Source organism: Bison bison, unplaced genomic scaffold (assembly GCF_000754665.1).
Source record: "Bison bison bison isolate TAMUID 2011002044 unplaced genomic scaffold, Bison_UMD1.0 scf7180017864241, whole genome shotgun sequence".
Taxonomy (NCBI): Eukaryota; Metazoa; Chordata; class Mammalia; order Artiodactyla; family Bovidae; genus Bison; species Bison bison.
Window position 1 is genome coordinate 655,214 of NW_011494813.1, and position 5,277 is coordinate 660,490.

The following is a 5,277-nucleotide window of genomic DNA, read 5'->3' on the forward strand; positions in this document are numbered from 1 at the left end:
AAGAAGGGAGGGGGGTGCTGCGCACTTCCTGTAGACGCCGGCAAGCAACGGCCTCGGCGCGTCTCCGCCTCACCAGGTACTAATCTCCCGCGCATAGAAGGCATCTGTGACCCAGCGGAAGTGATTCCTCTTGCTGCCCCGGAACCCACGGCGGCAGGCAGCTGGGGGGGGGGGGGTGGCCCTGGTGTAGGGGCTGTGGCGGTGAGTGGGGACCCGGTGCGGTGGCTGCGGTAGCTGCGGAGCTGACGAGTGAGTCTCGGGCTGGGGTGGGAACGGAGCTCTGGGCCCGCGTGGCGGACGGGGGAGGCTCGTACTGAGTGCTCTCGCCATCCCACTTCCCACCCCTTCCCATTTGGGCGGGGAAGGAACGGAAGCTTAACCTTGCCCTGCCGCTTCGGCTCCTGGTTTGGGGGAGGGGAGAGGAGGGCGGCGGGACGTTCCCTGGCGCCGCTCGGTGGGCTTGGAAAAGGGAGGAAGGAGGGGCGGCGGCTGGCGAGACTGGGCCTCTTCTGGGTTGAGCGTGAGGAGGGTGGAGTTAGGAACATGGCAGCCCTGTGGCTTTTCCTTTTTTGCTTTCCCCGGGTGCACTCAGGTTCGTCCTTTCCTTGGAGCCGGTCCCCAGTCATAGAAGAGGGCCCTCGCTCTTTCCTGTAGCGGGACCCCGAGAACTTTACTTTCGGGGCAACTTGTTGGGTGATCTCTGCCAGACTTCGTGGTTTGGGTCTGTCGAGCATCTGCCGCCCAGTCTTATCTGATGGAGGCCTCCAGTGTCAAGTACGGTGGCCATTAAGTTTCTCCTGTGGACCTCTTTAGTTTATGGAGTTCGAGTTACTAGTGCGAGCATTTCTACTCTGCGTCGCCTTCAGTATAGGAAACAACCGAAATCCTTTAGAGTTTTAAAACCTTATTTTCAAACTACCAAATTTGCTTTTTCATCGCCAGGTAGTTTTCCTGTTTTGTTTAGTGGACTAAAATGAGACATCTCCGATCTCGTTTACATTGTAATTGTGGTATAATTCATGATGTTAAAACACCACTGTTCACACGTGGATTCATTCATCTCGGAGATACAATGGCAAAGAGACAACTATGGCCCCTGTCATCGTGGATATTAAGTGTTTATTGCCAGTGATGATTTTGGCCTCTTAATTTTTAAATGACTGTCCTTTTTTCCTTAAGTATGAGATCGACCTAATAACCAGTAACTACCATTCCAAGTTATATATATATAAATTTATTTCAAATGGAAGATGCTAGTTTCATTTCATTATAGTAATTCTGTAATATGATTAGGCAATAGTTTGTAGTCAGAAGTTAGAGTCAGTTCTATATATCAAGTTCTAAAGTATTTGTATCCTATAAATTGCTTTTTTGGGGTTTTTTTTTTTTTTTTAAATAAAAATGGCGCATTTATTGCTACAGAACGGTCATGTACATGACTTCATCGAATAACTACAGATGGGAAACAGGTAATGGCCTAGACCAAGCTGGGTTTGTTTTTGTCTTGAAGGAACTCCAGCACACAACCTGTTTCGACACTTCTACAAATCAGAAGTACACTCAAAACATGAAAAAAATAGAGGCACTCAACCACACATTGAAAACAAGGTGTAACTGTTCATCTTTTTTTTCTTTTTGTAGATTTTTCAGTATTAGAAAATATCTGAAAAGTCTTTGTATTTACACTGGTATGTGTTAATGCATTTTAGCTAATCCGTCCTAAATGTTTACTGTTCCATTATTAAATAAGATCAGAAAAATCTCATCAGTGATTTCAAGCTTTGGTGATTAAGAAAACTACAGTGCCATTCACTCAAATATTTATTGAGCATCTTCATCTTCTATATGTTAGGCACTATACATGAAGCCTGCCCTCTTGGAGCTTGAGGAAAGAGACTGTACATTAAGTAAGCAAACATAGTTTCAGATGGCGATAAATGTAAAGAGAATATAACTAGATTTAGAGTTAGATTAAGTTAGGGTGACTAGGGTGAGAGTGTGTCATTTTGAAAGAGAAGTGCTCAAGGAAGACCTACTTCTCTGAAGACTTAAGGTTTTGCCTGGAGACCAAAATAATGAAGAGCTGAAGGAAGAGTTTTTGAGAGAGCAGTAACTGCAAATGCATAGACCTTAAGAGAAATGAACTTGACCCATTACAATACTTAGAAGGTCATTGTGGCTGGAGCGTAAGGAAGAGTGATGGGAGGTGAGAACAGAATGGTTAGCAAGCAGTAAATGAAATGGAACTTTATTGTCTTTGTTCTGTTTGTAATGAGAAGCCATTAGGGGATTTTGTATAGGGGAATGCTTTTGATGACTAACTGCTGAGTGGCAAACTGAGTTGGAGGAAAGTGGAGAAACCAGCTCCTAAGGCAGCTTGTAGTAGTTCAGTTGAGCTGTAGTTGAGCTGTAGTAGCTTGAACTAGAGATGTAGAGTTGGAAGTGAGAAGCGGTCTGATTCGGAGTATAATTTGAAGATGGAGCCAAATGGGTCTTACTAACCCCAGGACAAAAAATCTGGAAGAATCACCTTGTTTTGCCCAAACATCTGGGAGAACAGTAGCACCATCTCCTGGAATGAGGAAGACTGGGGAGGGTGCACTGGTTTCTAAGGGATAAAACAGGAGTTCTGTATAGAGTGTACTAAATTTGATAATTTTATACAGCTCAGAATATGTGCAGTAGTAGGCAATAGAATACCCCTACTGTTGCTCAGAGCAGAAGTCAGGCTCGGGAGATAATCCTGGAGTCGTGTTTTATTGGTGGTACTTAAAACTACAGACCAGAGGACATCAAGAGTATTGATGGAGAAGAAGCAGATGGCTGGGAAGGGAGCACTCTGGTTAGAGGAGCAGAGATGGGAACCCAAAGGCCAGGAGGGTGTGGCATCTGTAATACTAATGGAAGAAAAGAGGTTGGAGTCAACTATAAAAGAGTAATATGAAGATTAAAAATTGACCTAGTGACTGAGTAGTTGAAATCTGACAAGAGCACTTTGATTGGACTAGTAGTCTAAAAAGACTGATTATTGTGGGTTATGGAGAAGTGGGTGGTCTTGATGATGTTACAGCATTTGATGTGTTGATGGGAATAGGGGTGGAGCAAAGTTCTTGGATCACTGTGGTAGGAAGGATTATTTTTATGCAGCTTTTGAAACAGGAAAATGGACAGAGTATATGGTATATAGGTATGCAGGTAGGACGAAGGTGGAAAAGACAAGGCATTTGAAGTGATTTGTTCTGTTTTCTTGGTGAAATAAGTGAAGTGGTTAGGGTAGGGAGGAGAGGAATGTGGGAGGTTTAAGAGCTGTAAATTTTCTGAGTAGGAAAGCCAGTTAATAGTTAGTTAAGGGGATTACTGTGATACCAAGTCCCTGTTTAAAATAGGTTTAAAATAGAGGCCATAGGTTTAAAATAGAGACCAGTCAAAATGGTTGTGACTTTTCTTTAGCCAGTTGAGCTTTTTTATTTGAGGCCTGAGCTAGGTGGAGAATTGGGTTTGGCCAGGATTGGGATTTTGGGTGGGTTAACTACATCAGAGGAGGGTCAGGGAGTTAAGAAGTATAAAGACTGTGAGGTGTGTATGGTGCCAGTCCTCATGTTAACAATGGAGTGAAGCAAGCTCTGGCTTTCCTTTGTATTTGTTTTTTATTTTTAGTCCATCGTTGAAAGGTTTTTATAGTGCATAGAATGTATAATTGTTGTTTAGTCATTAAGCTGTGTCCCGCTTTTTGGGACCCTGTGGACTGGAGCCTGGCAGGCTCCTCTGTCCATGGGATTTCCCAGGCAAGAAGACTGGAGTGGCTTGCCATTTCCTTCTCCAGGAGATCTTCCCAACCCAAGGATCGAACCCGTGTCTCCAGTATTGGCAGGCTGATTCTCTACCACTAAGCCACCAGGGAAGCCCTTTTGCTGTTGCGTTTTAGACTAAAACAAAGGAGTTTGGACATCATTGCCTGAGAGGGAGATTAGATTGGTTACAGGGTGTGGCAGACAGGACAGCCTCAGTGGAACACACAGCACTCTGAAGCTCTTGAGTTCTGTGCTGTGTGGGAGCCACTCTGTTTAATAAAGATGAGAAATTGGGAATTATGGGCACTTGTAGAGGGAGGGTGAATTTGGGTTCAGTCATAAAATAGTAGAGCTGGAACGGACTTTAGACACAGTTTAGTCCAGTTTCCTCATTTGGGAGATGAAGAAACAGAAGTCTTATTACTTAAACCTATCTGAGTCTCAAGATAGAAAAAAAATGTTTTTTCTGTTTTTAATGTTTCAGCTGTGTTGGGTGGCCTGTGGGATCTTAGTTCCTTTATCAGGGATTGAACCCATGTCTTCTGCATTGGAAGCTCAGAGTCTTAACCACTGGACCACCAGGGAAGTCCCGGAATGAGAATTTGATATCATCCTGAGACATAAATTCAGCAACACTATAAGCATATTCTAGGCAAAATATTCTAGTGTCTTTTTACAAACTAGAATTGTGTAACTTCTGTCGATTTGTATTAATGGCCAAAGCCTCTCTAATAACATTAGATAATTTTTGGTTAATGTAATTTACTTCATTTTTCAAATCAGTCATATTCTTATACATTATTGTTAAGAACAAATTATCAGGCTGACTGACCATTGTTTCCTTCAAAAGCAGCTTAGTTCCACATACTTGTTTCTTTTTAAAAAATCAGTTTTAAATTATAGTTTTCTAAATGACTAGAAATAACTAGTACTTTCAGACATGTATTTCAATGCTCTTTAAAAAAAAAAAAAAATTGAAGTGTCATTGACCTACAATAATACATTAGTTTCAGATGTACAGCATGTGCTGTGCTTAGTCGCTTAGTTGTGTCCAGCTGTTTGTGACCCCATGGACCGTAGCCCACCAGGCTTCTCCAGGCAAGAATACTGTTCATGGGGCTCCTCCAGGCAAGAATAACTGGAGTGGGTTGCCATGCCCTCCTCCAAGGGATTTTCCCTACCCAGGGATCAAACCCAGGTCTCCCACGTTGCAGGCAGATTCTTTACTGTCTGAGCCACCAGGGATGAGTCAGTATTTCTATACATTACAAAATGATCACCACGATGATAAGTCTAGTGCCATCTGTTACTATACAAAGATGTTAAAATATTTGACTGTATTCCCGATGCTTTACGTTTTATCCACGTTTCATGACCGGAAGTTTCATGACTGGAAGTTTGTTACCTCTTTTTTTTTTTTTTTTTTTTTTGAAGGATAATTGCTTTCAGTATTTTGTTGGTTTCTGCCAAATATCGACATGAATCA

General features: G+C 42.7%; 1 protein-coding gene across 2 annotated transcripts in view; it reads left to right on the top strand.

Moving 5' to 3' along the window:
- The window catches only part of TCEB1 (transcription elongation factor B (SIII), polypeptide 1 (15kDa, elongin C)), a 23,841-nt gene continuing 18,564 nt past the window's right edge, over positions 1-5,277 (top strand). Inside the window, exon 1 of one of the 2 annotated variants that reach the window (XM_010846943.1) lies at positions 1-76. The gene's annotated coding sequence lies outside the window, so the exon portion shown is untranslated. Of the gene's footprint in view, positions 77-106; positions 250-5,277 lie in introns of those variants that run through there. The other variant, XM_010846942.1, reaches the window with a different exon arrangement.